This window comes from Peromyscus californicus, unplaced genomic scaffold, assembly GCF_007827085.1.
Source record: "Peromyscus californicus insignis strain IS unplaced genomic scaffold, ASM782708v3 Scaffold_7__1_contigs__length_154581171, whole genome shotgun sequence".
NCBI classification, from domain to species: Eukaryota; Metazoa; Chordata; class Mammalia; order Rodentia; family Cricetidae; genus Peromyscus; species Peromyscus californicus.
The window spans coordinates 80124639-80149371 of record NW_026294595.1 but is presented as its reverse complement, the minus strand read 5'-3'; the positions used below and the strand labels follow the sequence as shown (position 1 = coordinate 80149371).

The 24733-nt window shown below is 43.2% G+C and overlaps 1 pseudogene; it reads left to right on the top strand.

The window, feature by feature from the left end:
• The first annotated feature begins 18365 nt into the window (after nucleotides 1-18365).
• Nucleotides 18366-24174, top strand: LOC128100950 (acyl carrier protein, mitochondrial-like; annotated as a pseudogene).
• Nucleotides 24175-24733: the final 559 nt, after the last annotated feature.

The window sequence follows — 24733 nt, the reverse complement described above, 5'->3', positions numbered from 1 at the left end:
TGTGTGTGTGTGTGTGTGTGTGTTCATATGCTTCAGTGTGCATGTGCACGTGGAGGACAGAGGTTGACATCCTCTTCCCTCCAGAAGTCGAACCCCTTGAACTTCATGCTTAGCTCAGACTTCTGTGTTTATGAAGAAAGCTTCCACACTTAAAATTTTTTTCATAGATGTGTGTGGGGGCACAAACTCATGTAGAGATCAGTGGAAACTAGAGGAGTCGGTTCCCTCCTACCACCCTGTGGGACCCAGGTATCGAACTCAGGCCCTCAGACTTAGAGGCAAGCACCCTTACTCACTGAGCCATTTGCCGACCCCAACATTTTTCATCTTTACAGCAATCATCAGCACTATAGAACAGTACCTGGGATCAGACACTTGAAATTCGCTGCTATTCATTTTATATTTGGAAGAATCAGGAATAGTTAGACAAGATTTCTGAAGCAGACACAGGTGAGGGAGAATCTAGCCACCATTTGGGCATGTGTTCAGGGTTTTCCTATTGGTCATTAGTTTACTCAGCAAACTTCCCCTGAGCACCTATTCACTGTAACGGTGTAAACACTGTCATTAATCTTGCTGACAAATGGTCAGAAACACCTTATTGCTGCACTGCATCCTTTCCCTGTGTTAGCAGAATTCAATAAGGCATATGGTAATGAAAATTTAAGAAGAAATTAATTTTTAGATGAAATTATTTCATTCTGATGTTCCATTTCCATACAATAATTGCCCTTCAGAAATGCCAGCAGGATACAAGAAGCTGTAAAGGCGAGAAATGTGAACATTAACAGAAAAGCCAGCTCTGTTATGATGTCATTAAATAAAGCGCACACTCACATAACCAGGAGCCAAACAGACCATAAAACAGCTGATCTCGTCCCATGAAGATCAACTGAGCCAACCTTAGGGGTGAGGACTGTTTTTACCAGTTAGATAGTTTCCATAAATGGAATGAAGATAATGCTAATTCCAAGGATTGATTAAAATATAAAGTATGTGACAATACAAAATAATCTTCACAAATGAGACATGCACAAAGGTGTACTGAAATAAAAGCATTGCTATCCCCGAGTCTTTCCGAACACAGTGGGTTTGTAGAATACACGGTGACTTTGTCAGTGGAAGAGGAACGGCTGTGTTTAATAATTATTTAAGAAGCTTTGGGAAAAACTTAAATCTTGCAACCTAACAGCTGAGAAAGTGCATTCTTGTTGTAGATGAAGCACAAGGTTTTACAATATTAAAAGACATAATCTGAGTGGGGCCCTGTAAGAAAGGCCTGAGTGGTGGTCTGAATGAGAATAGGCCCAGAAACTCATATATTTGAATGTTTGGTTCCCAGCTGGTGGAACTGTTTAGGAAATATTAGGAGTTGTGGCCCTGTTGGAGGAGGTATGTCACTGGGGGCAAGCTTTGAGGTTTCAAAAGCCTGTGCCATGCCCAGTCTCTTTGTCTCTGTCTGTCCGTCTTTCTCTCTCTCTCTCTCTCTATGTCTGTCTGTCTGTCTCTCTCCCCCACCTTTCTTTCTGTCTTGTGTTTGTGGGTCAGATGTCGCTCTCAGCTACTGCTCCAGCATCATGCCTGCCTGCTGCTGTGCTCCGCACGGCAATGGTCATGGACTCACCTTTTGAAAATGTAAGCCAGCCCCTAATTAAATGCTTTCTTTTATAAGTTGCCTTGGTCATGGTGTCTCTTCACAGCAGTAGAACAGTAAGTATGACAGCCTGTAATCCCAGGAAGTCTGAAGACTTAGGCATGAGAATCAAAAGTTCAAGGTCAGCCTGACTATAGAGTGAGCACAAGGCAAGCCTGGGTAACCTAGTGAGACCCACTCTCAAAATAGAAAGTAGACACAGGGCTGAACACACAGTTCAGTGAGATTATCCGACCAGTGGGGATCAGATCCTTTCCCCTAGTGCTGGGGAAAAAAATCTAATTGTTACCCAACTGAAAACTCTTTTTAAATTCAAAACTGGCAATCAAGTATTTTAACATGAATTTCTTAGAAGTTCAAAGTATTAGATGACATTTTCTAATGTCTGTTCTCAGGCTCAGAGGGAAAGTCTTCAGTGCTCACATTTTAAAGAAAAATTAGACAGCAATGGTTACAAAAGCACTGTTTCCATCTAGTAATGAGTAATATCAATTGGTATCTACATAAATACAATTTGAGGAATAGACTATATACCTCATGCATAGCAAGTGCCCAGACACTGAGCTGTACTCCCAGCTAAATTAATGTGTGGCGTGTGTGAGAGTGTTGCACACACACGTGCGCTAAACCGATTTTTGAGAAGCTGCCCTGGCTTACTAATCTTTTACTATTTTTTTAGATTTGTCTTAATTTTATGTGTATGAGTGTTTTGACTGAATGTGGGTATATGCACCACACGTGTGCCTGGTGCCTGTGGAAGCAGAAGGGAGTGTCAGATCCCCTGAAACTGAGCCACCATGTGAGTACCGGGAGTCAAACCCTGGTCTTCCGCAAGAGCATCAAGTGCTCTTCACCACTGGGACCTCTCTCCAGCTCCTCTAATCTTTTACTTTTAGTGGCAATTATTTGTCGAGAACGCCAGTTGATTTTCTTCTCTTTTGGTTACTTGTATACTACACTCTTCTGTGTAATTATAAATGAAAACAATCCAGGAGAAAATTTTAAACTTTTAGAGGCTGAGGAGTACAGGGGAAAGTTCAATTTATATTTCAGTTTCTGTGTCTGAGAAGTATGAATGACTGATAAAAATTTCCAAGGTTAAGACAGTTTACACGTGGCTGAAGTTCTATGGAGAAAGTCGAATGAAACACAGCTTCAAAGAGGAAGAGTCGTTAAAGCCTTGTCCTTGCAGGTGGTGGGTGTTTTAGGGAGTGGGTCTGTCATAGTCAGATCATCAGGGTCTGTTGTTTTCTGAAATGGAGATTGACCTACAGCAGGTGAGCAAATCCCAGATGTGGCCACGATGACCATGGGTTTCCCTGTGAAAAAAGACCTAGCATGACTTGGACTTGAGGTGGGTAACCTATTCTGCGGGCGCCGGGCCACCGTTATGATAACAGCGAAGGAATCAGACCACCTGGCTCTCTCCGCACACAGCGTCATCTCCTCTTCGGAGAAGGCAGTTTCCTCTCATCCTGACAGCAACCGCAGGTCCCGTTCACTTCCTGTTTCTATCCCTGCTTCAGACTTCTGTGGGGTGGGCCAGCCTCAAGTCAGTGTGTGCTCTTTATCATCAGCCATTGCGATGGGGTCTGATCACACCGTGAAGACATGGCTAGAGTGTGCCTAGTCCTGCAAATTGGGGCTGCAGTAGAGAAGGGGAATTACAGCGAGGAGCTGGGCGCCACTCCCACCGGAGTCCACCACAAGCTAGGAGCCTTAGCAGGAAAGGAGGTGTAGAAGGCAGACTGCAGGAAAGTGGGAGGCGAGACAGCAGCTTTTAAGAACTTAGACAACGATGGGCAAGGGAGAGAGATGTAACCGCAATCAGAGGGAGGGCTGGGAGCAGGGAAGGTATCAGTTGTGGCCACTAATGGGACATTCTGGATATACCCAGGGTTCCCCTTATCTCCAGTGCATGTAAGAAACTGGTCTTAGAATCTGCCTGTAATGGTTTCTCAAGGTGCCTTAACCCCAGAATGGAAGCCGTGTGATGAGGAAGAACAGCATAGGCTTTAGACTGTAGAAGACATAGACTGGGGTGCTTCTCCTTAGCAGATGCTTGGCTTTGGGCATGTCACTTAGCCTCCACTTTCTGATATGAAAAATGGGGATACAGAGAACTGTGGCGATTGTGACAGCATGCACATCCCGCAGAAGCTCCAGCCAGCCAGGTCCCAGCAGTGAAGAGGGAGGCAGGCATGGCGTCCCACTCCTAGCTGGGGAATTATCAGTAACTGATGGCTGCTGGGAGAAGGAGAGTGTGGTTTTGTTAAAAGTGTGGCCCCTGTTGGATTGATTACACTGCAGCGCATGGGCAGCACAAACTGGGTTTGAGAGGTTAAAAAAAAAAGAAAAGGACAGAAGGCTGGCTGGGTGGGGCAGTAGGTATATCCAGGAGAAGTTGGGGGAGGGGGGTGGCAGGATCAAAATACAATGTATGAAAGTACCAATTAATAGCAATATTTTAGAAGAGTTGTAGTGTGACTGAATTATAAAATGAGCTATGTTATGACCTACAGAGAAGGCCAGCAGGCAGCACTCTGTAACACAACACATAGGCACTCTGGCCCCACCATCCACACATAGGCACATTGGCAGCACCATCCACATCCTTCAGAAAGTTTCATGTACTTCTTAATTCTATAATATTTTTACTCTGGAGAACAACAATTTGGAGATATGAGTCCATAGCAACCATCTTATAAGACTCCAATTTTATTAAAAAGAACCTGATGTTCAGGATATTTATTGACTTCTTTTAAGGTCGCAAAACTAGTAGCTACAGGATCGAGACTGGCCTAAGTTTTCTGCCTAGCTTTCTGCTCATTCTACGCAGTATGCCGTTCCTTGCACTTGGTGTGTATGCTGAACTCTAACATGCCATTTTTGCTATGGTAATTCCATCTAGTCTTCCCATTATGGTGGAACTTGCTTCTTAGCTAAGAGAGACCCATTCTGCATAATCTCAAACGGGAAGAGAAATTCCTATCGGAACACAGCAGGCTTGATATCAGGCTGTGGGGATAAAAAAACCACGGGTGTGCCCGGGGGAATGGCTGTGAAGAGCCCACAGCAGCCGCAACTCACGGAGCCTTCGGGAGCATAGGTCTGAATCTTGGCAGGGTCAACACACAAGCTTAACCTTTTAAGACAGATAAATTGAGTTCTTGGAATGTCCCTGTTTAGTGGACTCGTAGGGGTCTTCCAGATGAGCCCCTTGCTAAGTGAAGGTCTGCTTTGCATCAATTTTACACAGTCTCAAGATAATCTCTGACTGGGTCTCCACAAGGCCAAAGCCAGCTGTAGGAAGTTCAGTGCATCAGCTCTGAATCTGCAAGGAAGAATTGCTTGTGTTGCCCACAGCAACGTTACTTATCATAATGGAGTTTGGAAACTGTCTATACCTCCAAGAATCGAGAGACATTTAAATAAGTGCTGATCCATTTATAGGAGGAAACAGTGTACTGTCGATGGCTACCATTGTTTTCTTAGAATCCAAGCATCTCTCCCAGGCATGGTATGCGTATCTGTAATTCTAGCACTCCAGAAGCTGATGCAGGAGGATCACAAGTTCAGGGCCAGCCTGGACTATGAGCTCAGTCTCAACCTATTAAAATGAGATGTGAAGAGCTAGGGATGTAGCTTAGTGGTAGAGCACACCCACAGCATTCGGGAGGCCCTCTGTTCAAGCTCCAGTACAGAAAATGGAACGAAGGAAGAAGAACCGAAGAACCTCCAATTGGCTAAGTCTTTAAAACAAATGGACAACACGTAATTGACGAATGTCACAGTATTGATGCAAGCTCAGAAGGCCTGCCATGGGACCGTTTATAGTGTTTCTGTTTACTAGACACCATAACAGGTAGGCCATCTTGTCTTCTCCTAATCGTGACTGCTAGTGGAATTTATGAAAATGGGTGTGTGGGGGGGTGTAATTAATCCTAGAAGTGGGTGTTAAATCCTTTGTGGTGCTGAAAGATATGAAACTCTTGGCAAAATAAAAGTTCAGATGGCATATCTGTTAAATATTTGTCCTGATTAATTATTTAAGATAATTTTTTTCTGCCAAGTGGAAACTTTTCCTGGCCCAATGATTTTTCAGGGTCCAGTTCTGACATTGTAACAACAGCACAAATACTATAGAGACTTCAAGCAGGAAGCCCGTAGTAGTGAGTTTTACCAACGATGAGGGGACGCTGGAACGTTCCAACATTTCTTGTGGAGATGGAAACGGGCCAGTCACTTTGGAAAACAGTTTGGCAGTTCCTCAAAACATTAAATATAGAGTCACAATGTGACCCAAAATTCTACTCCCTGATACCTAAAAACTAAAAACATAAATTCATATAAAAACTTGTACATAGATGTTAACAGCAGCAGCATTAGTCACATTAGCCCCTCCAAAAGGAAACAACCCAAATTTCCATCAACTGGTGAGCGAACAGACAAAGCAGGTTATATCTATACAATGAAATACTATTTGGCCGTAAAAAATGAGGTGTCAAAACATGTACTACAAGATGGATGAGATTTGAAAACACTATGTTAAAAGAAAGGTGCCCCCAATATCATGTATATTGTGATCCCATTTGAATGAAATATACATTAAAGAGACAGAAAATCAGTGGTTGTCTAAGCTGAGCATTTGGGGGAAATGGGAATGTCCTTTTGGGGGTGATGCAAATGCTCTAAACCTGACTGTGGCGATGGTTACACCACTCTGACTATATGAAAACTATCAAATTATACCTTATATGGATGGATTGTATGGTATGTGAATTATATCTCAATAAAACTGTTAAAAAGAAACTCAGAGACGAAAACGCTCTTTGATTAAACTCAGGGTCACACACAGTAGGAGGCAGAGGGCTTGCTTCTCTGAATTTGGAAGGATTAAGGTCCCTGAAAGTTGAGCTTTCCAATTTATAAAATATATCAACTAGATATAAAGGAAAGAACAATCAGACTGCTACTCACAGATCCAGGGAGGCTACATAGCAGGGGGCACCCTAGGATGACTGTGGTTTATAATAAGTTTTGGTTTTACTCAATCAATGGGCAAGCTTCAGTGAAACATTTCACTATTAGGATAAGAATTTGTACTATATCAAGCTGATAATAGAAAAATAAAATAATAAATAAAGGTGTGTGCTGCTAAAAAAAAAAAAAATGTATCAACAAACATGGTGTCCAAAACTGAAAGGAGCGGTAAGCTGGGTTATAGGGTTGCTACAATTTAACAAGCGAAATGCAATCCACGATGTTCCGCTTTGGACCTGCATAGAAAAGATCATTTGAACCATCACAGAAGTCAGTGGAAAACCATGATCTGCATGGTATTTAGTGCTCCCCGCTCTGCGATTGCCTTAACCAATTGATCCTAATCTGTTTATCAGGGGCAAAGCGATTTTGACATATCTTTCTCTTTAGCCAGGAAGACATTCCCACATAATAATCACATCCTTATAGAAATTGAAAACGTATGTTCAAGCCATGGTGGTCCTGCGAAAATCTAAACCCATAAAGTATTTCTTGATCACTGTCATCATTCATTTGTCCCGAGGAACAATCAGAGTTTCGACAGCCTATACAATGACTGATAGCTCTTTCATAAAAGAATATCTTACAAAATATTGAAATGTAGCCTATTTCTACCTGATAAACGACTGGACCTGTGCACTTTGACCTCTCGTTGGCCTTTGTTGCTTGTGACCTTGCTCAAATGATTAATGTCCTTTTAACAAATGCAGGCCTTGGAAGGCAGCATGGACTCACTGTGTGCAGTCTTTATTTGAGGCAAAGGGAAGTTGCTCAAACGTAGTTGCTCAAACATAATAGCGTGCAGCGATGGTCACATCATTTATTTTGGATACTCCATTAAAAGGCAGGAACTTGCAGGTTATGTATGTTCAGATCTATCACATTTATTTATTTTATTTTATTATTTATTGAGACAAAGTCTTACTATGTAACCTTGGCTGGCCTGCAGCTCACAGAGATCTGCCTGCCTCTACCTTCCAATTGCGGGAATTAAGTGTGTACACTACTGTACCCTGCTCAGATACACTGTTTTCAATTTTTAAAGTTATAAAGAGCCTTTTTTGTTTGAGGAGTCTTCTGCTTTTATATTTTATTTTGGAGTTTCGGGGAGGTTGTTTATGTTTGTTTGTTTGTTTAGTTGGTTGGTTGGTTGGTTGGTTTTGGTTTTGGTTTTGGCGGGATGGGGGAGTTGTGGGGGGACTGAGACTAAAGTCAAACTATGCAGCATAAGCCGGCCTCAGACTTGTGATAATCCTCCCACCTCAAGCCTCTAAAGTGCTGGCTTACAGGCATGCTCCACCATGCTTGGCTAGGTTGTTTTGTTTGTTTGTTTGTTTGTTAATTTCTGAAAAAGAGCATGAGCAATATGTTGACACAACTCTGTCATTTCTAAGTTCAAAGTGATGAATAATTATGATTTCTCCAATGCACAAGTATTGCTTCATCTGTGTTTTGTGGCTTTGGGACCACTTAGATCTTTTCACCAAGGTTGGCTGATTATATCATTATTGAGCTTTGTGAAGTCTCAATATTACGGTCCCACTGTTAAAATAAAGACCTACAGGCCGAGGGTGCAGCTTGGTGGTAGAGAGGGCCTAGACTGCAAGGTCCTGGCTTCATCCCCTGCCAAAAGAACCAAAACAAACAGATGAATAGAGCAAAACAACCCACAATAGCAGCAACAAACAAAAAACTCGAATATCCAGGTTCTGGGCTTACCAGCAATCAAGAGAATCTCTTCAGGAACTCTGGGTGGGAAATAGACTAGATCTTTCTTAACTCCTATCACTCTGGAAATGGTGAAATAGCCCAGCTTTTGTCTCGTTGGTTTATACTAGATTTGAGAGCAGAAGTCAGAAGGAAAAATAAAAGCAGAAATGAAAGAGAGAGAGAGAACTATGAGCCATTTTCTTGGCTTACAAAATGTTTTATGGGCCCTATGTCCCCTGAAAACGTTCATAGAAAATAAATTAAAAGTCTTTAGCAATTTGCTTGGTATCTATCCATCATTACTCCCAGGCAGTAAAAGGATATTTGCAATTCTAAAAGCAAATGTGTTTGATAGAATGCACTTTCTTATGACTTGGGTAAGAAAGGTCCTCTTTTTTAGAGACTGAGGGGCAGGGAGGGAAAGAGGCCAGGGAAATGGGAGCATAGCTTTGTTGTGAAGACATCATCTGCCATGAAATCAACGGGTTATTACATCAACACCACAAACAAGGCATTTCCCACCTCTTCCAAGTCCCGCAACATTATGGGGAGGGTTTTTTCCCCCTAGCAATTTACGTAAAAATATTATTAGAGTGAGCGTTTTCCTTTTTCTTAATGGCTCTAAGGTTAAAGTTGAAAATACCAACTTGATGCTGTGCCGAGATGTGGCCGTATTGAATGTTACTTCCACATTTTCCAGTAAATCCTTTCATTATCCATAATGATAATCTTCTCTGGCTTTACAAAGAATTGCTTCTCTCAACTTAAAGGAAGTCTGATTTAATTTGCTATCTACATCTACATTCTCGTTTTCTTTTTATAGATTTTTTTAAAACAAGTTATCAGTAGAATCTTCCTTCACTCAAACATAAGTGAAAGTTTTATCTATCTCGAGATATCACTAAAATAATTTATTGCTAGGGAAACAAAACCTTTTGTCTGAAAGTATATTTCTTCCCGACAGCTGTGGTATTTCAGCGAAAGCACCAAAGCCATGATGGTCTGGACTGCAATCAACCGTTCTTAATAGGAAACTTTACAGACTTTTAATAAGATATCCTCCAATAATTTATGGGCCGAGGTTTTGAAGTGAAGAGGCATTGTTTGGCAATATGTTCTTCCTCTAATCTCAGGAAATTTAAATAAAAGTGAACTCATTTCCTCTGAACTCAGCAGTCCTTCTGGTTGAAAAAAAAGATTAAGAAAAACACCTGCTACAACAGTCTGAAAATATGCCTTCCACGCTTCAAGCAAAATCGTGCTAAGACAAACAAACACCTCGATGCTGCAGTTTTTGTGTGGACTTCCTGCGTCCTACTGAAGATCCAGGGAGACCACTCAGTGCGTAAAGTGCTGGCCGCACAAGCACGAGGTTCTGAGTTCAGATCCCCAGCACCTGTGTAGAGCTGGGCATGGTGGTGTGTGTCCGTGATCTTCGCTCTGGGAAGACAGAGACAGCAGAGTCCCCGGAGCTTGACTCTAGCCAAATTTGTGAGCTCCAGGAAAACAAGGTGGAGACTGACTGAGCAAGGCAACTGACATTAACCTCTGACCTCCACGTGCACATGCACCACCCCAAAAGAGAATTCTTCTAAAGGATCCATAGGGTAATACTGTTTAAAAATGATCAGAAAAGTCTTTCCTTGTTTACAAAATATATAGACTAGTCCCTGAGACCCCCACTGTCTTAGTTCTGTGGGTCTTAATCTGTCCCATACAAACATTTTTTATCTCCCGCCCCCATTGTTTTCTTGATATTAATTTGATGCTTAATTCTCCCCATTAAAGCAATTCCATTCTTCTTGGTTTTACCACCATCTGTTGCAGGTTTTGTTTTGATCATAGTTTACAATGTCTTTCCCTCTTCAAACTGGAACTTGAACTACTCCTTACCTGTGTCTGCAATGACAGTGTCATCATCTTAGGCTACACCAGTCCCCTCCCACATGGGGCAGCAGATGGTATTATCTGCACTTCTCCTGCTTTAATGACCCAATGCTTAGACTCCTTGGTTCTGTCTTAAGAGGTCTGATGTGGGGACCTCTTAATTCTGCATCTCTAAGAAGCTCCTGTGTAAAACCAAGTGCCGTTGGCCCTGCAACCACACAGTGAAGAACTGTCACTTACATGATATCAAGTTTCCTTCCAACTTCAGATGTCATATCCTGGGGTTCCAATGGTGTTCACTTTGGGCCAGTGGAGAGTCTAAAATCTCCCTAAAATCCTCATGAGAACAATTTAGAGACTGACAAGCACCCATTAATGAGCCTTCTTCAGGAAATGCAATTAGGAACAGGGGTGGGGGGTGGGGGGGTGTCATCCTAACTGATTAAGCAGTAGGTGTGCTGTTGACTTTATCTTTGTGTTATTTCCAGAAAAGATGGTCTTGTCCATTTTCTTGCCAGCTCTTTCTCTCCATCTCTTCCTTTACTTCCAGTAGTCGTGACCCCTTTCCTCCAGATGCATTCAGACGGGCGGCCTCTGTACTCACGGAACTGTTGCTTTCATTCATCAACCATCATTCAGAAGTTTACAGACCTGTAATGTTAGGAAGGAAAGGGGGAAGCCGAGCTATACCTCTGACAGATGTCAGAGCGCAGTTCTGTTCTCTAAGAAGGGTGAGAAGAAAGGAGAAATTCATCTTACATGTTCCTGAGATACCCAGGGTCTTAGCCACTATCTAGGAGACTTGGTTCTCCAATACCTGATTTCCCTGCATCATTCATGTCATGTCTATAGCTAGAAATGATTCTTCTGAAGCCTTCAGCCAAGATATGAATAAAGATCTCCTCCAAATTTTAAAAATGATCCATTAGCTCAAAACCCACTGATGTGAGCAGCGTTTCATGACTTTCTTTTCTTTTCTTTTCTTTTCTTTTTTTTGATTAAAGGTATACTAACTTAGAAAGATGAAAAACTGGAGTTTCCATTTTTCTCATATCTCTCTTTCCATTTTCTGCATTTTTCAAGTGAACAGATCAAAGACAATGACCTCAATTTCCTAGTTAACTTTGTAGATGAACAACCAATTTAATAAAAGACTTCAAGAACATTTGTTCACTGGGTACATGTGAGTGGAAGGAATTTCCAAGATATTACTTGGTTTGTAAAATTTCCAAATCCATTTGCATAAGCCTTGGGTCAGCTTGTTTGAGTCATTCAGAGATCAAAACACCGAATGCCTGACCACTCAAAGGCCTTAGCAACAGCAGGCAAAGCAAACAAACAGAAGGATAGGGAAGACAGCAAGCTGCATCCTGCATTGTGAGGGATAAAGGGCATCCATGCTATGGCAGATGACACATGCATGACCTTCGTTCAGAAGCTGTTGCTGCTGCAAGCAATCTTAAAAGTTGCTTGACGAAATAGCTCTCTTCATTATATCACACAATGTTGTAAGTCAGAATTTTGACACTCAAAAGCTCCTCCATGGGATATCAGAGGCCACCTGGGGGATGAGCTCATCGCTAGGTCACAAGATGGCCTTGCGGACTGGTCAGGGATGGCTGTAGGCTAGGTTTGGCTGGGTTTGGCGACCCGAGACTTCTCTAGTGACACATCTTGAAGGACTGAACTCCTTTGAGCGAGAACTTAGACCTGCCAATGTTTCGGTGACAAAGGGAATCTGCGTAGTATTTTATGATCCAGTTTTGGAGGTCACAGAACATCATTTCTCTGAATTCTTTTGGTTAAAGAAATTAAAAGTCCATCATATTGAAAGGGAGGGGACAAAGACCACCCCATCTCTTGAAGGGAGAAATGTCAAAGAATTGTGGCCATTTCAAAATCTGCCACACTCTAAAACCCAAGAAATACTTTTAGGAATGTATCAATACATTCAGAGACCAATAGCTAAGTATTGACTACCACAGTGAAAATAAATTAAAGCAAATATACACTTTCATCATATATAAAGGGATGTATTTTAATAAAACCTCTGTGCCCCAACATTATAGTGAGATGTGCAAGGATTGGTCCTGTAAATATTTAATTGGGCGAAAGAAATTTGGTGTTTGGTTAGAGGCCCTCACTGTTGGTATTATATTGAGTTCAATTTTGTCTTTTACTGTATTTTTAATTTTTAAAAATGTTTATTTTTTTTTAATCTATTTGATGAGTATGGATGTCTTGCCTGCGTGTATTTCTGTGAACCGTGTGTGCACCTGGTGCCCTCAAAGTGTGGAACTGGAGTTGTAGATGATTGTGAGCCTCCATGTAGGTACTGAGAACTGAACCTGGGTCCTCTGGAAGAGCAGCCAGTGCCCTTAACCCCTGAGCATCTGAGTGCTCTCCAGCACCTGAGTGCTACTCTAAAACATGTACATATTGGAACCTGTTGTTAATTGTGTGACAATAAATCATAGCTCTTGCTAATAACAATATCCTACTAATTTATTTTAAAGTATTTTCCATGTTAGGATTCTATTTACTCTTTCTGGAGGGAAAAATAGATGATGGGTGCACTAGAGGGTGTTTTGAAACCAGATGTGGTGGTGTACACCTATAATCCAGCACTGGGGAGGCTAAGGCAGGAGGATTGTGAGTTTGAGGCCAGCCTGGGCTAAACAGTGAATTAAAGGCTAATGGGTTTTAAAAAAAAAATCAAAGATATTTTGTTGCCTATGAATTAAGCAATACACAGGACACTAATGAGAGTTGTCAATAACAGTAGTCACAGTGTGCTTTGGGCTAGCTGTTGTGTTAAATCCTTCGCATAGCACCCCCACAAGCCTGCTCCTAACTCTGTAAGTAGATTACTAACTTATTACTATTTCCATGTAGTAAAATACATTAGAATCGAGGGTAAATTTTTAAAGGAAATTACACATGAGGAGATGTTCACATTTTCAGGTGTTCACTATCTATATTGCTTTCTTTCCCTGCTCTAGTAGCAGCTAAAATATCCATGTACTTAATGAAAAAGAAACCTGTAAAGACCTGGAACACTGAGGGCCTAGAACAGGCTGACTTACAAGAGAAAGTTACATCCTCGGCCACCTTGAGGGTACACTTTGGACACCTAGCCCTCAAAGATAATTTTATTCTTAAATAACCTCTTTCTAGCTGGGTCAACTAAATATAAGTGTAATTGGGGAGTGGCTGCCAGTGGATACAAGGTCTCTTTAAGACGTGATGAGAATGTTCTAGAATCAGATAGTATCCCTAATCACAACTTTCTAGGAAAAAAAAACACCATGTTGAATATTTTTAAAGGCAAATTTTATAGTCTATGAATTATATCTAAAAATATAAACTATCAATAATACACAAGCCTTACAGAAGTCAGAAAAAAGGAATGTTATTAATTCTGAAAACCTCCTGCAATATTTTAACTAGCAAGGGACGTTATTATATCCAGTACATTATGTTGAAAAATCTAATTTATTCTCGCTACTATGTGTTGACAGTACCAGCAACAGGGAGCAGTCAGGCAAAATGGGGATGTAGTTACTCTCTGCCACTTGTCCCCATACAACAGCAGACAGTGTGTGGAAACCTCACCAAGCACACTCCTTAAACTGCTCATCAAAATGTCAGGGAAGGAATGCGGCCCAACCTCTCTGACCTTGACCTAATAAGACTACCAGCACCAGCACCGCTGGATCAATACGGAAACCCACAGTCCGTTTTCACACACTGCTGCTGCTGTGTTCGCTTTGAGACTGATTTCAAAGCACCACACCAAAGTAAATAAACAATAATAACCTCCCCTAAAAAAGTAATAACAAACTGTGAGCTCATGCTTATTAGAGTGTGTTTGCTTATTTAATACGCAGAGATAATCTTTTTTATCTTTCCTCTGCTAAGTGGTTTTTTTACTCATTATAAGGCCTCACATTATGTTTTTTTAAAAAGGGGTTTTTTTTAAATTGACTGTAACTGAAAAAAAAAAGCCACACAATTTCTATCAATAACTGAGGGTAGTAGTTATTGGCAGTTACTAAAGGACTTTAAATTTCCAACATAAATTGGTAAAGAAAAGTAAATTAAGGCATCTAATACTTGCATTTTTTTAGCTGTAATTCGGCAGGCCTTTCCATACTCTTCCACAGCAGAAAGACGGTCTAAGTTTTCCCCGCTGGAGTGCATCCATGCTGAATACACCTCTGAAGATGTCAGGTACTGAGAGATGTTAGTCACAGGCCAACAGGACAGCCACCGCACGCACGGCACGCGGGCCACTGAGGTCCTTCTGGAGCATGGTCTTATTTAATGACGCTCCCTCTCCAAGTCCTCAGGCTCCTCTTGGCCCTGAGTACTCTTGTGGCATCTAGAGTCCTTTAACTGTCTCCACAGTCCCCTCTGACCACACCCCAGGCTCCCAAATGAGTCTTCTCCTGTCTTTCCGTCAATGTTCCCGTGTCCTCACCAACTCCTCCCAATGGACGATAGACCAATAAACCTGTCGGATGATGCTCTAAAGACAGCGCAGCTCCACGTCAGTGACCTTAGCTGTTGTGAATAACCCGGGATACTCAGGGTGGTTTACATGCCTATCAGAAGAGGCTGTTGACAGTGGTACCTTGACCCAAGGAAGAAATCTCTAAGGGCAATAGTAAATGGGAGGAAATTTGGGGAAATCGAGATTTCTCAGCCAGTCACAAGTCCCATGTTACTTTCTTCGAGGTAGTGCTAAACACACTAGTTTGTAGCTAGAGGATGGATGTTGCCATCTTTAATGCTAAATTGTTTACTATGAGATGAATGCTGTCTGTGAGGCCTGAAACATGAGGAGCCTTTTCCTTCACTGAGCATCTAACTACCAAAGACGTATTACAGTGGAACAGTGGTAACATGGTGCCCACCCTTCGCCACTTCCTAACACCAGGCACCACACCCCGCCCAGCACGGACCTCTGAGGCACTGCAGAGGCCTTTTCCCCTCCCTCCCCTCTACGGCCTCAGATGCTCAGCTCCAGTACACGTGCCTGCCACTCTTTAAAGGGCCGACGCGACCCCTTCTGGCTTTGTATGTGGAAGAGAGAGGGGTGCAGGCACATGTGTACAGGCCAGAGGACAACTTCAGATGGCTGTTCCTCAAGGGCTGCACACCTTATTTTGAGACAGGATTGCTCACTGACCTGGAACCCACCAATTAGGCTAGGACAGCCAGCCAGTGAGCCCTTGAGATCCGTTACCTCTGCCTTCCCAGTACTGGGATTACAAGCATGTACTAACACATGCAACTTTTTTGTTTTGTGTTGTTTTTGTTTTTGTTTGTTTGTTGTTTTGGTTTTTGGTATTTTTTGTTTGTTTGGTTGGTTGGTTTTTTGAGACAGGGTTTCTCTGTGTAGCTTTGCGCCTTTCCTGGAACTCACTCTGTAGCCCAGGCTGGCCTCAAACTCACAGAGATCCACCTGCCTCTGCCTTCTGAGTGCTGGGATTAAAGGCATGCGCCATCACCGCCCGGCTCTTGTTTGTTTTTCAAGACAGGGTTTCTTTGTGTAGCCCTGGCTGTCCTGAAACTCACTTTGTAGACCAGCCTGGCCTCAAACTCACAGAGATCCAGTTACCTCTGCCTCCCAAATGCTGGGATTAAAGGCGTGCACCACCACCACGTGCAGCTTTGAATGTGGGTTCTGGGGTTGAACTCAGGTCCTCATTCTGGCATGACCACCTTTTACCAACTGACCTGAGGAGAGAGTCCCCAGCCTGATTATGACTTTTTGAATTTGAGGTTTTCTCTTTTTTCCTCTTGTATTTGTGTTGTGCTAAGGGTTCAGTCTAGGGTCTTAGGCATGCTGGGAAAGCCCTCTATTGACCTGCATTCTTGGTCCTGAACTATGGGTTTTCCAGCCAGTCTTCACCCAGTACTAATACCTCACCTACTTTCAAATGACAGACTCTATTCCCATTGAATCCTATAAAGCCCTGTCCAGTCTCCCAGCGAAGTTATAGCAGCATTCATACAGGAAGAGGTGTTTATAGTGGCTCAAAAGCCGAATGTGTAGTCTGCACAATGTTTTAACAATATTGCAATTAGGCGACAATATGTCAAAATTAGAGAATTACATATAAAGATACAGATTTCTTGCTTTTTGAAAAAAAATTTAAAAATCATTTTTTTCATAAGTAAATTCAAATCTTAAGGTTTCTATTGCTGTGCAAAGACACCATGACCACAGCAACTCTTATAAAGGAAAACATTTAACTGGGGCTGGCTTACAGATTCCGAGGTTTAGTCCTTTATCATCATGGTAGGGACATGGCAGTATACAGGCAGATATAGTGCTGGGAAAGGAGCTGAGAGTTCTATATCTCGATCCGCAGGCAGCAGAAGAAACTGTGTCACACTGGGCACAGCTTGAGCATAGGAGACCTCAAAACTCACCCATCACAGTGACACACTTCTTCCAACAAGGCTACACCTATTCCAACAAGGCCATACCTCCTAATAGTACCTCTCCCTATAGGGACCATTTTCTTTCAGACACCACATAAGCTCTAGCAAGATTCATCCCATAACTGCATGTGAAGGTGTGCTTGTCAGCCATGGGCTAGAGACAGGAAGATGCTGTCTTTCCTAGACGAGGCTTGTCACCCAGCCTGCCAGTGTCCACCAGACCCAGAGCACTCAGGGAGGTTGCCTCGTGTCCTGTAGACATCTGAATTTGTAGCTCCTGAGATAATAGAAGGACTCTGGACATGCTCATGAAGGAGTGTGAAGACGCCATTCCTGTCCCGGCTACCTACCTTAACCTGTCTTTCAGCACCCAGTCCTTGTCCTTCAGCCTCACCTTACCCCTGCATCCCCACTCCCACCTCCCCAACCCTCCACATACACCCCCACCCGCATCCCCAGGCTTCTCAACTTCATTTTCCCTGAGAAAGGTACATGACACCCTTACTATGTATTTATTTATATTTATATTTTTATTTTTTGGAAACTGTCTCGTATGTCTCAGGCTGGCCTTGAACTGGTTGTGTAACCAAGGATGACAGTGACATCACATGTTTGATCCTCCTGCCTCTACCTCCTGAGTACAGGGATTACAGGTGTGCCCAACCATTCCCAGTTTGATGGGACTCAGACTCAAGGCTTTTTGCAAGATAGACAAGCACTCTACCAACTGAGCCATATGTCCAGCCCACCATCCTTAGATGAAAAAGAGTCTAGAAAAGCATATTCAACTATAAACTTCTAATGAGTGTATTCTAAGTGAGTGTATTCTAAGATACATTCTTAGGGGGCCACAAGACTTCTGTCACTAATCTACTTCTTCGTAAGACAGGCCTTGGGCACATTCTTTTTGGCAAAGCTTGAAAGACACAATTTTTTTTTCATACCACAGACCAGTAATAGCGAAACACATCAGCTATGAGGCCTTAGTGTTGAAAACAACTCATTAAATTTATTGGTTCTTTGATGTCCGATTCATGGCAGACTCTCCTCGTTATTTTGCCAAAGGAAGTCAAGGTCATCAAGTTGTGTTTTTTAATGGGGATTGATACACTTTTATGAAAGGAACTTGGTGGAATTTCTAAAGAACATCCATTTCTCTTCCCCCTAAGGATGGTAACCTTGCTGTGCCCCCTTGCAGCTACTCCAACCAATGCGAGGTTGTGGTTTTCTCATGCATTGAACAACCCATCTGACAAAGTATTCTGACTTTTTCACCTAAATGTCAGAAACTTGTCGTTATCCAAGAGAGGACAACATCATTATCAAAAGCCTTTCTCGTCTCCATTCTATGGAAACCACTAACCATATTAGGGAAAATAACGGGCAGGCCAAGTTTAGATGGCAGCATTCATCTTTTGTCTGTGATTTAAAAAAAAAAAAATTCGCCTTCGACTTGGGAAGTCACTCCACGCTTCATTGGCAGAAATGCTCTTTCTGCTTGAAAGCGTGGGGACTTCAGATGGGCCTCCCCTCGCTAGGATGAGTAAAAACAATATCATTTTCCCTGATAGCTGCTGAATTGAAGGGAAGCGTTATTTATTTAAACTTCTGAAGCATGAAGCCAAATGCAGCCAGTGTGCGCTGTAGCTGTCTGAGGCGCCCTAAGTCGGAGATAAGAGTTTACGAAGCGTTAGGTCAGCAGCACCATTCCCAGTTTCTCATGGAAGGCACGCAGCAGCCTGCAGCCGCTGCCTCCGGATTGAAGAAGCCAGGTTTCTGTAGTGGTGCATCTCCTGCCTCACACCTCTCCTTCCTTCACACACACACACACACACACACACACACACACACACACACACCTTCGAACAATTCCACGACTGGAGGATGATGAACAGTTCTTTTATTACCTGCTAACAGCCATTGTCATTACTAAGAGGAGTGACTCCGAAAGCCTCTGTTCCCCAGCCTCCCGCAGAACACCTGGGGCTGCTAAATCCCATCCCTTCAACACTTGATGGCGCCGGGGAGTTTGCACGCTCCTTAAAGCCTTGGCTCCGCCACTTGCAGTCGGGCCCGTCCAGCAAAGCCTCCAAACCACGTGTCTTCAGAGCAGAGCCCAACTTTCAGCTGCAGGAGCAGACACGGTGGCGAAGTTTTGGAGCAGCCCTCTTAAACACTCCCTTACCTTCATCTAAACACGTCCTTCACCAGGTCCCAGCAGGCTCCTCGAATTCCAGGCTTTCTTATTCTGTTATCCCTCCACCAATATATTGTGCTTCCTCGCCATCTGACATTATTTTCCAGCAAGATTCAATATTGTTTTCTCGATCTCGTGCAGCCTAATGGCCTGACACAACAGAAATTTACTGTCAAGTAATACTGGAAGTCAGAATCCAGACTTAGTCTCGCGAAGGTAAAGGCAGCTGTTGGCATGTGGTCAAATCGCCTCTTCCCCCTTTCGTAAAAAGGTTTGGGGTTACATTTAGGGCTCCAGGGGCTCTGATACCCTCTTCTGGCCTCTGTACTCACATGCCCGTGCGCTCGCTCTCTCTCTCTCTCTCTCTCTCTCTCTCTCTCTCTCTCTCTCTCAAGAAAAATGAAAAATTAAATAAGACAAGAATGAGATATCACTACATACAGGTACAGTGGCCCAAATCCAGAACACAACACAGAATGCTGAAAAGGATGTAGAGAGACAAGAGTGCTGGGTTTTGTTTGTTTTCTTTTGCACGTGGCAATTCTAAACATTACAGCCACTTCGGAAAATTAGTGGTTTCTTCATACTCCTACCGTACGATGGAGCAGTATTTGTCCGAATGAACTGAGAACCTATGTCCACACAAAACATCAGCCCAAGAACATTTTAAAAAGTTTTGTTTGAGGGCTGAAGTGCTTCCTATGCAAGTATGGGACCTGAGTTCAGACCCCCAGCACCCACAGGAAAAGTTAGGTGTGGTGATAAACATTCTCGGGTAGGGTAGGGTAGACAAAGGTAGACAATGGGGCCCCCTGGTCGTCTAGTCTAGTCAAATCTCTAGGTTCCAGGAGAGACCCCGTCTAAAAAATTAAGGTGGTTGTGAGCTGCCTGGCGCAGGTGATAGGAACTGAGCTCTGGTCCTCTGCAAGAGCAGGACACACTGTAACAACTGAGCCTTCATCTCTCCAGCCTCATCTCATTCCTCTTTTTTTTTTTTTTTTTGGTTTTTCGAGACAGGGTTTCTCTGTGGAGCTTTGCGCCTTTCCTGGATCTCGCGCCGTAGACCAGGCTGGCCTCGAACTCACAGAGATCCGCCTGGCTCTGCCTCCCGAGTGCTGGGATTAAAGGCGTGCACCGCCGCCGCCGCCGCCGCCGCCGCCGCCGCCCGGCTCATCCCTCTTTTAATTTGCATTCCCATGGGGGCATATGGCCTGGAGCGTCCTTTCACATGCTAATTGCTCTCTGTATTTCTCCTCTGGTGATGTGTCTCAGATCTTTGGCTCATTTTTTTTAAAGGCTTTTTGTTTTTTATTTTTGAGTTTCATGATTAATATTTTTAGCTGTGGCAAACTTTAGAAGGAGTTCTCATCATTTGGAGCTGCCTGTAGAAATAATTATGGGTAAGCGATACAATGTTTGGGGTTCATTTCAAGCAATGAATCTTGGATGGACAGACCAAACAACACAAGCTACCATTTCATAGCTGTTCAGACCAGAGACCTTGTACATGGAAGTCCATCATACTGCTTTCTTCACTATGTACATTTGAATTTTTTGTCTTTTACTTTTGAATTAAACCTTGGATTTGCTCTTGACTTAATGTACCAGCAACCTTAAAGCAATCATAATAGCAACCATACCAAACACACACCATTCAGAGCATTATAAGTTATATGCAGTCCAATGTCACAGCACAGAATTCCTCAGGGGCTTGTTAGCCGGGAATGTAAGATTTGAAATTTAAGTACCCGGGGAACTGCTTAGCTATTCTAGACACCTTACATTCTATATGAGTTTTACTTGAAGGTCTCAATGTGTTTCCTGATATCCTAGGGCTAGACACAAGATTTAAACACACTATAAATCCTACCAAGTTCATAGATGTTATTATTACCTGTTCTCAAATATCTTGGTCATATTTGAGGCCATAAACCTTATATCAGTTCACACCCTGCCATACCTTGGCATTGGAGTAAAATTTAAAAGCAAAATTCAGCCCATCTCCTATGACAGATCTTTATCAGGAAGGCACAGAAAAGGTGCTTAAAATAGGAATATGTTCCTTAAATTGTAAAGATTTTCCAAATAGTAAGCTGTCTTTTAATACTTGACACCATCCTCCCAGTAAACTGATCTCAAAACTTTGAAATTAGTAGTAATATGCCCTGTATGAACTTTTGAGTGAATTTTTTAAAATTTTACTCAAATTACTTAAAAATAGGGCTGGAGAGATGGCTCAGCCGTTAAAGGCTAGGCTCACAACCAAAAAAATATTGTGCATGTGCCTGCGTGCATGTGCATACGTGTGTGTGTGTGTGTGTGTGTGTGTGTGTGTGTGTGTGTGTGTGTGTGTGGTATATGCCAGTGTGGGCTCTCTCTGGTGCATGCATGTGTGTGGAGGCCAGAAGTTAATGCTTAGTGTCTTCCTTAATCAATTCTCTACCTTAGTTTTTGAGACAGTCTCTCATTGAACTTAGAGCTTATCAATTTCTGGAGGCTGGTTGGTCAGTGAGCCCCGGGGATCTTCCTATCTCTACTCCCATACACACACACACACACACACACACACACACACACACACACACACACGCACACACGATAGGGTTATAGGAGTGTACTGCCATATTCAGCATTCTACCTGGGTGCTGGGGATCTGACCCCAAGTCCTCATGATCATGTGCGGCCAGCATTTTACCCACTGGACCGTACTCCTAGTTCCAGACTTTTGTTTTCATAATTAATATATACTTGGTGCTGAGACTATGGAGAGAATACAACACATTTCTATCCATGAAGGAGCAAGCCTGGAAGGCAGGAAAGACGCACGAAAAAAGATACCCAGTTATCATTTGACTCTCCTGGGGTGATTCTGCTCAAAGGGTACAACCACCTTGTTTTAAAACAAATTCCTGTTTATTTATGTATCCTGCATGCATGCAGTGACCATGGAGGCCAGAAGGGGACATTAGGTCCTTTGGAACTGTAGTTACCAGCAGCTGTGAGTTGCCCAACATGGGTGCTGGAAAAGGAACCTGGGTCCTCCACAAGAACACCCAATGCTCTTTACTGCTGGGCCATCTCTCCAGCCCTCAAGCTATCTTGTAAGAGGAGCAAGTTCTGGGCATCTGACATTCAGCCTGGGGGAGTTGTTAATTTAACTGTGATAACCCTTACACACTATATCAATACAACATACTTATATACATCTTCAACCTATACAGTCTTTATTATCATTTAAGCTTTGATTTCTTTAAAAAAAAAATCTGGTCAAGTGGTAGTAGTGCACGCCTTTAATCCCAGCACTTGGGAGACAGAGGCAGGCTGATCTCAGTGAGTTCGAGCCCAGCCTGGTCTACAAAGTGAGTTCCAGGACAGCCAGGACTGTTACACAGAGAAACCCTGCCTCAAAAAATATATATATATATATTTTTTATATATATATATTTTATATATATATATATATCTTCTAATATATCTTTATACATATCTTCTAGCGCTGGCGCAGTGCATCCTGGGCAGGCATAGCCAGTGTCCTATCTGCCTGTGTCTGCAGCAGCCTGCCGGGGGCCTTCCCACCACTGTCCCAGCTTCCCACACTGGCCTTGGCCCAGCTACACAGCACCACGCCCTGTCCTGAGGGAAGCCCTAGAAGTCCTTTGCCTCTGCAGCCCACCTGGGTACTCGCCTAGATGCTTGGAAAGGTCACACAGTGACACACCCCCTTTGATGACAGAGGGAATGAAGGACCCAGTGCTCTCTGTCTTGAAACTCTACAAGATTGACCCAGAAAAGCTCTCAGTAAATTCTCATTTTATGAAGGACGTAGGCTTAGGCAGTTTGGACCAATTGGAGAACATTATGACCATGGGTTTGAAATTCCTAGTATAGATAGATGCAGAGAAGTTATTGTGTCCACAAGAAATTGTAGACTGTGTTGCAGATAAGAAGGATGTATATGAATATAGGGTCAGAACCTTCTTCCCCACCAAAAGGACTCTGAGAACACCCGATGGTATCACAGCTACTGACAGCAGTTCTGTTGGACTTGAATTTAAATTATGTGAGTGTTTTACCCTTTAAAAAATAAATCTATTAGCCGGGCAGTGGTGGCGCACGCCTTTAATCCCAGCACTCGGGAGGCAGAGCCAGGCGGATCTCTGTGAGTTCGAGGCCAGCCTGGACTACCAAGTGAGTTCCAAGAAAGGCGCAAAGCTACACAGAGAAACCCTGTCTCGAAAAACCAAAATAAATAAATAAATAAATAAATAAATAAATAAATAAATAAATAAATAAATAAATAAATAAATCTATTAGCCGGGCGGTGGTGGCACACACCTTTAATACCAGCACTCAGGAGGCAGAGCCAGGCGGATCTCTGCAAGTTCAAAGCCAGCCTGGTCTACAGAGTGAGTTCCAGGACAGGCACCAAAGCTACACAGAGAAACCCCGTCTCGAAAAACAAACAACAATAACAACAAATCTATTATAAAACTAAAAAAAGTCTTCTGTGTATGTGTGTGCTTTCTTGGGTGTGGGAGGTACATACATGTTATAACATGCATGTGGAGGTCAGAGGGCAATCTGAGGAGATCGGTCCTCACCTTCTGCCAAATTTGAGGCAGAGCCTCTTTGTGGTTTGTTGCTGCAGAGATTGGGCTAGATTCCAGATACTCTCCTGCCTCTGCTTTCATCTCCCCGCAGGAATGCTGGGATTACAGACACATTCCTTCCCCCACTCTCTTTACGGGAGCTCTGGGGATTCAAATCACTGTGTTTCACGCGTATGGGTGTTTTGTCTGCATGTGTGTCTGTGTGCCATGTGTGTGCCTGGTGCCCACAGCAGTCAAAAGAGGGAGTCAGATCCCCGAGAACTGGATTTACTGATGGCTGTGAACCACCCTGTGGGTACTAGGACTGGAACCCTCTAGAAGAGCAGCTAGTGCTCTTAACCATCTCTCCAGCCTCCTGCCCTGCTTTTTTGTTATTGTCTGTGAAAGGAAATGACTAGCATATGTTCCGATACACGTCCCTAAACTCTTTGGCTCTTACATGTCAGCTACTGTTTCTCTCTGACTCTCGGTGCAAGACCATCATCCTGCATGACTGCAAACGTCATGGTCCCTTCCAACGAGACCGGAAATACAGTTGCTTTGAGGTGCATAACATCTTTGTATCACTGTTTCCTCTTCGTCTGTACCCTGGGAACAGTCACTGTACTACCTCATAAGGCTACTGCTAGGCTACAAGAGTCAGCACCTAGAAAAGTCTCCAAACAGCCTGATGTGAGGAGGACCGCGTGAGTGTTTGCTGTTATCGGGGCTGGTTTTGGGAGACCCCTGAAGGGATCGACTCATTGATCATCACTGCTTACTCTTGACTCCTCCTCCTGTGTCTTACAACCTGTTCAGGCTGCTGTCCCTGCTTCCCTTCATTCCCAAAGTACCACCAGGAAGAGGCATTAGTGTGTTCAAAAACACCGCTAGAGCCGGGAGTCCACTGATGACTTCCTCAGAGTTATCTATCTCTCCGCTCAGCCCTCAGCCTTCCGTTGGGTTGACGGAGCCTGCCCTGGAACCTCAACACAAAGATTGGACAGCCTACCTGCCTCCCACTACGGAGCGTCCAAACCTCTCTCGCGGTCCCAGCAAGTATAAGCTGAGTAATAGCTTCTACCCAAGTGTTCCGGGTCACAGTAACACTGCCCTTCACTGTTACACAAAGCAACTTAGCCACTCATCCCTAGCAGCTCTGGCAAAGCAGGACTGGAGCTACCTCCACATAACTCA